Below are 13104 nucleotides of genomic sequence, written 5' to 3'. Positions count from 1 at the left end.
CTATACACACCCTTCAAAGCAATGCTGTTGGATATGTACAGTTTTGTTTTCAAGTTAAAAAATTGCAATATAGAGTAAATGGTGCCCACTGGAAGATTGACACTAGCGATCTTGTTAGCATTAAAATTCTTATTTTGTAAATTATCAATAATTATGAGTTCTAATTTTTTTTTTTTCAATTTTAGTGTTTGTTGATTTTTCTAAGACCATAATATAGTGTCTTTTCACAGTATTATTACAGTTGTGTACATTCCGAAGGAATACATAACAATTTAAACACCAACTATTATTTCACAGGAGAAACTTATTTGTAGCAGTCATGCATTATTAACAAGACATTCTATTAATTTTGTACCTACTATGGTCAGAGCCTAAATTTAATATGTATTACATATAAAAATTTATGGCAAAAATGGTTGAAACCAGGCCTGCCAATTTAACGAATTTCAAGCTCTGAAACTGATTCTCAAATTTTACTAAACTTATCACGGATTCATACAAAATACAGTATTTTCTGTTACAAGAAGTGCATGTTGAAGCATCTCAAAATTTTTTTTTTAATGGCGAGATTTTCTTAATGAAATCTTTTTGGACTTTGCCTAAAATTGTGCGTTAACATTTAATTAATTACAGACGTATCTAAAACAATTATATTAATTGAACACTACTATGTACTTTCAAAACTATGTATACGTTTTGGAATGGAAAAAGGTACAAAAGTTTTCTTTGCAATGTTTGGAAATTCAGTGTTGCCATTTGTTTTGTCAAAATATTTATAATGTACTAAAATTAATATCACTGAAGATGCTTTACAGGAATCAAGTTATCTTGCTTTAAAAATTATTTTAATATGAACTCAGTAAGCCAATTTATTTTTGTAAAAACTGCATATTTATAACTTATTTCATGCATAACACATTAAAGTTAAAAGTGGAGTGATATAAAACACAACTTAATTTTGGCAAAAAAGTCACCAGTTTTGGTTCGTAGCCGTATGGTTTATCGTGGCACGTAGCACAAAAAACATGTAGGTTGTTTACAATGATGCTGAACGAAGTTACCATGACCACACGGTAACGTATAATAAAATTAACACTATTCACTTTCTACTTTTGTTCCGTCTAAACTTTTCTGATGGTTTGCTATTGCATTCTGGCATCAAGTGTACGTGTGAGAGAAATGGTAGACATTTTCCAGAACTTCAAGTTGGCACAGTGATGCAAGATTGAGAGAGCATTCAGCAAATTGAAACTCGCCAAAACAGCACATCGGTCATCTACAGTCACCAGTGCTAAATGCATTGATGCAAGTATCTGCTAGGAAAAAAAAAGGTGAATTCAAGCCCATTGTTCAAATGAGGAAGAAAGCAAGAAACCTAAAAAGTGATTTGAATTTGTTTGTGAAAGACATAGACCAGTCAATAAGAGGCAAAGTAAGCACTTTTTACCAGCAGACCTGAAAACTTGATATAAGGGTAATTCAAGGATGCTGAATCAAATGGTGTCAATTTTTTGAAATTGGACATGAAGTTTTTGGAGACAAGGGTTAAAAATTGGTTGTGATTCAGTTTTTCTCAGAATCTAGGCATTTAAACGAAAAAAGTTTCAAACACAAGTTGTGGAGAATCAAAAAATACAAAACAAAGGTTCCCAGGTCCATCTTCATAACTGCAAACATAAGTGAGATATATTGGAGAGAAAGTAGTAAAGCGTAATTTATTCTAAAAGTGGGGCTAGTGTGCGGGCAAGCGTACATGTGAACTAAACACAAACGAAGGGTCTTTGGCTATTCTCGGGCCTCTCCGTCATGACTAGAGAGTGCGAGTGAGAGACGGAACCATTTGATCCCTCTTTTTATTATCTCGCGCGTTAGCGAGTAATTTTAGTCTATGGCTTTGGATACATTTTGCTCCGTATTTTGCGTATAAGTGCGCTGTTTTTAATCGAATAATAATGGTTATTGCACGTCATTTTCTTATTTATTGTCAAAAATAGTAAAACATAAATAAAAATAAAACAATATTTCATTTGAACAGAAACTAATAGTTTCAGAAACCATTTTTCTTCAGTCAAGAGTAAAAATAATGAAATAATTTTGTACGTGGAAATAAAGCTGAAGAGTTTGTTTGTTTGAACGCGCTAATCTCAGGAACCACTGGTCAGATTTGAAAAATTATTTCAGTGTTGGATAGTACATTTATCGAGGAAGGCTATAGGCTATATTATATTATCAATAACATTAGGGATCCTTACTTAAAGTCCAATTTAGAATCAAATGTGTTGGAGGGGGTTAGATACAACATGCAGTACACGTACAAAGTGTGTGTTGACGATGCCGCAGGCGCTAGAAGTTGCCACGCACTAGATGCCTTATCAGTCTTAATTTTCCCATACAAGTAAAAAACACCCATGTGATATTAACAACGAAGCAATCAGTACCCTCATATAGAATACATAGAGATAGTGTGAGGTATATATGTAGATACAAAGAGATAAATACAGATAGAGAGATACATAGATATAAAGGACTATAGATGTAGATAGAGATAAATATATATTTAGAGACATGGATAGATTATTTGTATATGTGTAACTACTTCAAACATATTACAAAACAAAACTGAATGAGGCATTGCAATTCATGCCGAGCATTAGCTACATAATGGAATCTTTTCAATATTAGTAATCCCTTATTTGTCAGTTTTTTTTCTATATTGCTTTATAGAGTCTAGATTACATACAGACCAGGTAAATAAATATAAACTGGCAGAACAACGCCTGTCGGGATCTGAAAGTGATATAAATTATTTTGCACACTTGACATTCAAATTAAGAAGACAATTACTAGGGCCTGGAAAATTTCGGTGTTTTCAGTATGCAAAAAGCGGTACTTTCAAATTAGAAAAGCGGTGGTTTAAAGTCGGTATTTTCGTTATGCAATGGAAATTTTACCAGTATTTTAAATGTTGACTAAATTGTGCAGTTATTGAATATAATAGTTTACATATTTAATAAACAATCCATGTATACTAGGAATAGGCTAATATGCATAATAACAGCCAATTAAATCCAAAACAGTTACACAAAACAGACACGTTGCTATAGATGTTTGCAACTACAAATTTTCTTTTTTTTTTTTGGCTGCCAATGCCACATGCTTAGCCGACTTTAGGTGTTTGTCAATGAAATCTTTTCTATCCCATGAAACTTTACAGTTGCAAAATTTGCACATCACTGTGCTATTGTCAGTACAATAAAACCCATGTTTCTGATACTGATATGCTCGTATTTAATGGAGTGGAGGAACACGGGGTTGCCACTTGAACAAACCCCAGCGCACAAATGAGAAGAAACTTAGCGTGAACTATACCCCAGATCAATTTTGAGCATCAAAACCATACACGAACACGGCTTATGTAAAAATAAGGTAATTATGCTGAAACACAAGACTTGGGTTAAAGGACACTTTAACCTTGTGTGGATCAAGTAGAAAATATTCGGCTATAAACGAAAGAAATAAGAACAATGCTATCCTGAAATACTGTGACATGTTTTTGGAGTAGATAATCACAGCGACAGACCGACAGGATGCGCTCCTGCCCTTGCCGTCAGCGATGTTTATTTTGACAGCTCAAGCAATTATCTTTTCCACGTCCCTTCGCAGCGTAAAAAAAAAGGAGAAAAAAAAAAAACACGCTGACAGTTTCTCACGCAGAAGGTTGAAATAAGGGAGGGAATGTGTTGAAATGTTAGTTGGATAAGGAGGGAGGGGGGGAATTGTTTTTACATGGTTTGTGGCTCTGGGAGGGATGAGCCTTGAAGAATTAGCAGGGGATGGGAGAGGTAAGCGTCGCGTCACGTCACGTATGACGTCAAGCCGCCGGGCGGGTAAGATAACATGACAGCTGAGACGGCTTTTCGTGCGATAGTGGAGGCGCCGAGCTCGTCTAGACACTGCCGCGTGGCCAGTCTAGAGGGGTGGTATCTATTTTTAGACGTCTTTTGTATGCCTGGCTGCTTACAGTACAGCTCTCGCCAAGATAAACGTGAACACACAGAGCCCAACAAAGTGTAACAGACTTGTTTTTCAGCCGATTTTACTCAAATTTTCGACTTTCTCTGCTCAAATTTTTCATGTTTTCTCAAAAAACGGTCATATAAACGGAATGGACGCATCAGAGGGGGCTCGCATCGGCGGGATTCTACTGTAATGGTACTTTTCGGGGATATATTCGCAGTGTAATATAGAAATGTTGTGGTTTTCGCGAATGTACTTACTTTTCGCGTTTTCATGCGAAATTCGCGCGAATTTTCGCAAAATTCGCGATCGCGAAAAATTCCAGGCCCTAACAATTACTAACTACATCTGATCTCTAAACAGATCCCCTTCACCCTGTGTTCAGCCCGGGCAACGCTGGGTACTGCAGCTAGTTAATTGATATAATTATTTGATATAAATTTATACCTCACAAAAATTTATTTGTTCATCAAATTGAATGTGTATTATTTTTAATAGGAATTTTAAAATTTAAATATGATTTATATTAAATTATGCATTTTATAAAATTTTATTTATAGATTTTTTGTCTCATAAAATATTTATTTGTATATCAAATTGAATACATATTTGCAAAATTAGAATTTTATGTCTATACATAAAATTAGTTCAAGACATACAGTAAAGGATACTTAAAACCTGGAATTGATTTTTTGTCTAGATATAATTTTAGTTTATTTTTATTATGGTATAAGAAAACATTAATGCATTTTTTTCAGCTTCAAAGTCGTTTAAATTGCAGGAAAAAAATTTAATGTACCACAAAATAATTGGAATTTAAATTCGATGAATTAAAATTATACTACGACTGCATGCTATTCCTAATTAAATTTTAAATACCACAATTATAATAATTCAATTAATTGAAATTAATTTTATATCGCACAGAATTTGTATTGGGCCGACACAAAATATTCATTGCCAATTTTTACTATTTGCATAATTAAAATATTTAAAATCAAATTAAGTGCATTCTTTTAATTCACGAAATTCTGTTCAGAAATTAAAATTATGTACAGAATTATAATTCTAATAAAATTATATACATAATTTTAATTCTCACATTACAATTAGGGGCATTCAGTTGTGTTCATAATTTAAAATTGAGAATTAAAATTATTGAAAATATTATAAATAAAAAAGTGATAGTCCTATGAACAAGGTGACCGATCAAAAACGGGGCGCTCCGGATTCGTGTTTCGTATTGTGTTCCTTTCGTGTATAAATTGTTATTACTGTTGTAATTGTTACAATTTTTTTTTTTGTAGAATTGTCTATTGAGCGGTAGGACGATTCGGAGCAGAAAATTTGTTTCAACATTAGCTATATATCTCGGTTTGCAAACGTCTTGTGCTGTGTGAGTTTTGTAGGCGGAATCTACACATTTCGAACTTTTTTTTTTTAAAAACTATATCCAGGTAAGTTCAATATTCACATATATTATTTTCAAATACAATTATAATTGTAATCGAAAGAACTCGGATATGTTAGATATGCTTAGATTTTCAATAGAATTTTGGTTATTAAATAATTAATTATTGTTTAATAATTTATTTTTATTCTTTATTAATAATTCTGTTTCAATTAGTATTCCTTTATTATTGGTTAATAAATTCAAGAAATTAATTTTTTATCAATTTACTATTGATTAATAATAATTGTTTAATAATCTGTTGTAAGTTTATCAAACTTAAGTACTAAATATTAAATTTAATAATTGTTAATTTATAATTGATTAATATATTATTGTTTAAGTAAGTTTATTAAACTTAAGTACTAAATATTAAATTTAATAATTGTTAATTTATAATTGATTAATATATTATTGTTTAAAAATGTTTTTTTTTAATATAATTATAATTATTATAAATTTTAATAAAATTTCCGGCTGTAAGGAATGAATTTTTGGGGACGCACCACAAAACCGAAATACCACAACGCCGAAATGCCAAATTGACCACAACGCCGAAAAATGTCATTGCAAGACTGCAACAAAGGTAAGGTTAGGTTAGACTATGATAGGCTAGGTTAAGTTAGGTTAGGTTATATTACGCTAGGTTAGGTTTTATTGTGGTACTTCGGCATTAAGGTACATTTAAGAAACACACACATATTCATTCAGTTGTTATTTCTGCATTTTGGTACACAGCAGTTTTCTAGCTGTCGTCATTGTGGTCAATTTTGACATTCGGCGTTATGGTATTTCGGCATTGTGGTACACAGCAGTTTTCTAGCTGTCGGTGTTGTGGTCAATTTTGACATTCGGCATTCTGGTATTTTTCGGCATTGTGGTAACGACCCTGAATTTTTCATTACAAAATTTGCACGAAGTTGAACGTTCTATGAGCTATTTTTTTGTTAAAAATTTAGGAATGTGGATACATTTTTCTCTGCTTCTATTTTATATGTGGTTGACACGTTCTCAAAACAATTGCTGTACGCACATGTTTTTATATTGTAGGCAGGACCTTAGTATATTCTGTTATGTCTACAATATTCTAGCCTAGAAATTTTATTATTCCTATTTCTTTTATTTAAGAAATCTTAAGTTTCTAAGAAAAACCTTTTAAAGATATATTGAAATGTTTGGGTAAATCTTTTTTTAATGTATAAGCAAACTTATTAAGTGGATATTTAGATACAGTTGCGCTTATCTAAGCGAGTATAGTTTGAAACACTTAAAATATTACGTCTTAATTCTATTCTATGTAAATAGTAATAGAAAACACATTAAAAATAATAATTAAAAATATATTAAGGAAAGACTTTCCCAACAAAAATAAAAGTACAACGTTAATTGTTTGAACGCTAAGATAACTATAAACGAACTCTAATGAGTTATAATTAACAACATTTTAGTAAAAGCTGATTACTGATTACAAATTTTCAAATAATAAAAGATGAGATATTTAAAATTATTAATAAATAATTATAAATTATTAAACAAATATTAAAATGGTTTTGGAAACTATTAGTTTCTATTAAATGAAATATTATATTTTTATTTATGGTTCACTATTTTTAAAAATAAATAAGAAAACGACGTGCCATAAGCATCACGATTCAATTTAAAAACGGCGCGCTTGTACACCGATGTATAGATACTAGCTTTTACCTGCGGCTTCGCTCGCGTTATGTAGTTAAGTATCAAAGATCATTGCAAAGAAAATAAAATAATATGGTAATTATTTTTTTTTATTGCGTGACTGGAATCATCAGTATTTAAAAATTCTAACATGCAATTTAGCTTAAAAAACTGAAAACATGCTTTATTGAAATATGTTTCACTATTAGAAAAAAAATTAATCCTAACATTTTAAAATGTTCAAAGTATAAACGTAGAATAAAAACAATAAATTAATTAATATTCTGCCTCAATTGTGTGATCCAAAGCCTCGTTCGATTACATAGTCAAGGAGCATCTAGATTTCGTATAAGTGTAACTTGTACATTTAGTTTCATTTGAAGTTTATGTGAGGGAACACCCAAAAGTTCAAGTGAATTTAAAAACTCCGCAGGATAGGAAGTGCTTTGTTCTGTATCCATGATTGTATCTATTGACAAATACCTTCATTTCCCCTTACACTTCTTTTAAAATATAAGTGTAGATTTTTTTAACTATATAAATTTTTTGGCGCCAATATTGCTCTTGCATACAACCACCGATCACTAAACAAATTTTGCTGCAAGTCTTGAGTAATTAGATCCACATCATTTTCACTAAATTACAAAATTCTCTTGAAAGTAAAATATAACCTTCAGTATCAATGTCCAAACAACAAACACCGAAGAAAATAGACACCTAACCACAAAAATTTTAAAAGTTTAAGTATTGCTTGGCGGTGACAAAAAAATAAAATTTAATAGTAAATTGGCCACTGGTATTATATTATTAAATTGGTGAATTATTTAATTTACTTATTGAAACGCCAGATGGCGTTAAATTTCATTCAAATTAGGTACTTAAACTCGTAGTCGGATGATCGTACATACAAAAATATCAATTTTTTGCCCTTTGGAAAAAAATATTGTTTATTACATATACATATATATAAAGTGTCATGTCCTTTACTATACCCTTGAAAATATGCACACAAAATTTCATGATGATTGGTTGAGTAGTTTCTGCGTGAAAGCGTAACAAACAAACTCACATTCACATTTATAATATTAAGTAAGGATAATGATATAGAACGCTCGACACTCGATGGCCAAAGACGAAAAATACTCCCTAACGCGTGAGACAATAGAAAGAGAAAATAAACGGTTTCGTCTCTCACTCGCACTGGCTAGTCATAACGGAGAGGCCCGAGAATAGCCGAAGACCCTTCGTTTGTGTTTAGTTCACACGTACGCTCCCACGCACACTAGCCCCACTTTTAGAATTACGCTTTACTACTTTCTCTCCAATATTTCTCGCTCATGTTTACAAATATTAAGATGGACCTGGGAACCTTTATTATGTATTTTTTGATTCTCCACAACTTTTGTTTGAAACTTTTTTCGCTTAAACGCCTAGATTCTGAGAAAAACTAAGTCCAACCTATTTTTGACCCTTTACTCCAAAAACTTCACGTCCAATTTAAAAAAAATTAACACCATTCGATTCAGCGTCCTCGAATTACCCTTATATCAAGTTTTCAGGTCTGCTGGTAAAAAAGTGCTTACTTTGCCTCTTGTTGACTGGCCTAACAGAAACAGTATTTATTTCAACTAAGTATCATTCCAGGTTAGCAGACCACAAGCGTCGTCATGACCACAAACAATTGATTAGGTAGAAATAATTTTGTAAAATTTGTATGGTTTCAAGAGTATTTTATAAAAATTAAAATAATAAAAAAATATCTTGTCTATTCTTATTGGACTATTTTGCCTATTTTTATTTTACCAGTAGTAACAAAAGTTAGTGCATTTTTGGTAAGCTTTCTGAGTTTCTGGTTAAAATTTTGGTGTATGATAATTTTATTTAGGTGTTGAGGATTTCAGTTCAAGTTTATAGGATTTTTTTTTACAGGACTTCTACTTTTAAGTTTCCAAGATTGTATAGTGTTGAGTCCAGGTTTTAAGTTAGAAACCAAAATGGCATCGATCATTCAGTAATGGTTTTTTTAAAGTAAAAGGATTTATACTCAGATTATTATCTTGATGAAACACAAAATGAAAACGTATTTACAAAATTCTTTTTCCAATTTTTTTAAATAATTATTTTTGTACATTTCTTTACATTATAAAGTTGTGTCCAAAACATACATTCTCTTTAGGTAAATCTTGCAACAGACATGCTAAAGCAAGGACACCACTAACAGCAGATATTGTGCACACTTCACTTGAATTCACATTACAATTATTGGTCCTTCAAAAGTCTCTCTCTCTCTCCCAACCTCAAAGTCATCTGATATTGTTATTCGAGATCATAGGCAGCACTTGATACACGAGGCAATGTCTAACATGATGAATTGGTTACTACCGTATTTACTCACATATAGGTCGCAGCAATTTTACCAGATTTGATGGGGAAAAAATGAAGTGCGACCTATATGTGAAGAAAAATTTTTTAAAATTTTTGAGGAATTTTTTTTGCAATATTTTGCTTTAAAATGTGAAAAAGAAGTTTATATAGGTATAGGCAAATTTATTTACAATGTACACATACGTAGTTAATTAACCAAGCGAATTTTCATAACATGAAATCAAACACACAAAAATGGTAAACGAAGGGCGATGTTGCACCTGGATGGCAAACAAGTAGAAAAAGGGAAGGGGAGAAGCAATGGTTTCCCCAGCCACTATCTTATCTGTGTCGGGAACTTCCTCACGCGTCAGACCAATTGCACATTTAAAACTAAAACCGCTGTAGATATAAAAAATCATAACAGGCCTTTTTTATTCGTAATTAAATTTACTATAACTTTTATTCCGTGCATTTTTTTCAATACAAAGCACTGTTTTCAAGTTATAGTCTACAATTAAGACTTTCAAGAAGTCAGGAATCTAACTTGACTTAAATTTTCTATATTCGGTTATTACGAGTACTTGTTACAACAATTAATCACGCCATTATCAGCTCTCGTAGTAGCGGAGTTTTACAGTACCCGTAAACTTTTTCGTGCACCGCGCGCCGGCCGTTCGCGTCATTAAATTACCGGTGCGACCTATATGGGGGGAATTTTAAATACCAAATTCAGGACCTCAAATTATGGGTGCGAGCTATATGCGATGGCAACCTATATGCGAGTAAATACGGTATTTATTATCTAATAAAGATTTTTCTGAGAATTTTTTTCCAGTAGCTACTGCATTCTTTTTTAGCTGTAAAATGTTGCACAATTGATCTTAATTATAAGCATTTGTGTGACTTTTTTCTGTTACAAGAAAATATTTGGTAAAGTTCTGTAAAGAACTTGCGTATTTTCATGCCACAGAAGATCCTTCGAGCCGCCCTTTGCACGTTCAGTTCAGAGTTGCTCACTGCAGGCTTGAGATGCTGCTAGGTGAGCCACGTGGCATGTGCAATGTAAGAACCATACATTGCCTTGTTGTTGTTTCACCCTGGATAACATTTAATTGAATTCTCCAACCATCGCCATTACTCCATCAGCTGAAATACTTAAAACAATTTTTCCACGGAATAACATCCTCTTCAAATGAGGAGCTCACCAAAGCAAAGAAATTTTCTCCAGTTGCAGCACCACTCAAAGCCATTACTTTGTACAGATAAGTTTCAACAATCACTGATGGAAAGAACCTTGCTAACACTACAACCTGCCTAGTGACTGTAACATCAGTTGATTCATCAATCATCAGTGTGAAAATTGTGTTTTTATAGCACAGAAAACATAATCTGCAGCCAATGTACCCAAAGATTGAATAACTATCTGGTTAGTTTTAGTGTGAGAACAATGAAAGTTTCTTGCGATTTCGCTATCTGGAAACATTCGCGGGACAAGTTTCGTGAAATTATCACCAAGTTTCACAGATAAAATGTTTTCACAAACGAAGTTCTCCCATAACAGTTCCGCATCAATTATTTTGTTTGGTTTGGTTAAAAAACTCGTCAAAGAATAACTCTGATAAGCAGATCGTTGGTTTTTCGCATGAACTTGCATATTTTCGTGCCGCCGAAGATCCTTCCAGCCGCCCTTTGTCACATTCAGTTCCGAGTTGCAAGTCGAACACACTGCGGAAAATTCAGTTTTGCCACGTCCAAGCCATTTCAATTCTTGCTCCCATTCTTTATGACAACGCTGTTTATAAAGTGACCTGTCCGGCGAAGCCTTGCATTTTTTCTCCATCACAATCAGCAAAGCCCAAAACTACTACTTAAATCACGTAAGAAGTTTGTAAACAAATGCCCTTATTACTGTTCTGTGCAAATGCAGCACCTAAAACATTGTAATGGCAAAAAATTCCATGTTTACTGGCGCCATGACACTTCTTAGCGTTTAACTCAACAAACAAAAACATTTTCCCCGAAACCATAGATATTGTACTTCATGAAACGATATGTTGAAGTATATGTTTTTGGTTTGTGGTTAAATGCTTGGAAGTTCCACGGCGCTACACCTAATGTGAGTGTTGCTTTACTGTTGGACGCTTGTATGGTTTGACAACTTAAAATAGCTAGTTGAATGTAAATATTTACCCGAACAAAATTCAAATTTGAAAATATTGGTGAAGCGTCGTAAATATCCATGAATGTCGCCGTTTATCCGTTAGTCTGTTTTAAGCTTCAAATATCTGTGAAAATAGATAAAATCAGTAAAAACGGCAGGCCTGCATTAGCATGACACTTTCCTCTGAATTAATATACTTTTCTCTTGAACTTCATTGTTTCAATGTATCGAATGGTGGTGTGTTGTTAACGTCCCATATTAAGTACATTAATCTATGGTAGTCGCGCAAAAGTTTGTTTGTTTTGAAGTTTTAGAGGTTAGAAATTACATTCCTGTGGTACGATTAAGTTCTGTTTCTTTGTTTGTTCTTTAACATTTATCATTCAGTTGGAAATTTTTTTTACCAGTTTAAGTAAATTGTGGAGTAGCAATGCCAAGCTAGTAGTGGAGTTTATATGTTATAGTGAAAATTATGATACTTTAAACTGAAACAATTTTGCATTGAAAATAAATTATTTTCAGCGGGGATTTTAAAGAAGTATGTTAAAGTGAAAATACTATATAGTGAGGTACGTTATACCAGTATTCTACTGTATAGCTGATACTTAGGGATGGTGATTTTTCATTTTTGCGAAATAGATGCGAAAATATGCTAAATTATATTTTTTCCGCTATAAAATGCAAAATCTAGACTATTCGAGATAAATACGAAAACAAGGTAAAAAACGTAGATTTGTCTTCACTCTACACAATTTATTTACCGATTGTATTTCGTTTCAGTTCAGTATCAAAAGACACCATCATTTTATGGCGTATTCAGCACAAGTATCTTATTGTCACGTCATTCACAACTATTGTTCGTAAATATTGAATGAAGAATGGCCATCCGTGCCTCGTGATTGTAAACAAAGCAAAGAACAACTAGCTGGAAAATCGTCAGTCATCTTGCAGAGTACAAGTTTTTAGGCCACCATAATGCGACATCTCTGCTTCGCCACGCTAACAATTATAAGTCCCATTTTCTGGCTGTGTTTCACGTGAAAGCCACGTTCTTGTGTAATCTGTGGAAGGTGGTGTGTACAAATACGTTCATACTCGTGAATGTGTTGTGTACTGTTATTTCTCGTGGTAAAAATGGGACGAAACGTCATTTCCATTCGCGATCGCATAAATGAATACAAAAGTGAACAGGTCTACGAAAGTGATACGAATATTTTAATGTGTAATTTATGTAATCGCCATCTGGAGTGGAAAAAAAGATGTACTTGAAAAGCACATTAAATCAAATTTCAAATTCAAAATGCTATAAATCACCATCTCTACTGATACTATACAGACGTGGCTCAAGGCCTACAGAGAAACATCACAAGTAAACATATGAGTTTGGGCTTTTAACACTGCAGTTTACAACAATGTTTAGCTGCACTTTTAATTT

Source organism: Bacillus rossius, chromosome 1, assembly GCF_032445375.1.
Source record: "Bacillus rossius redtenbacheri isolate Brsri chromosome 1, Brsri_v3, whole genome shotgun sequence".
Classification (NCBI taxonomy): domain Eukaryota; kingdom Metazoa; phylum Arthropoda; class Insecta; order Phasmatodea; family Bacillidae; genus Bacillus; species Bacillus rossius.
Note: the sequence above shows the minus strand (reverse complement) of the source record.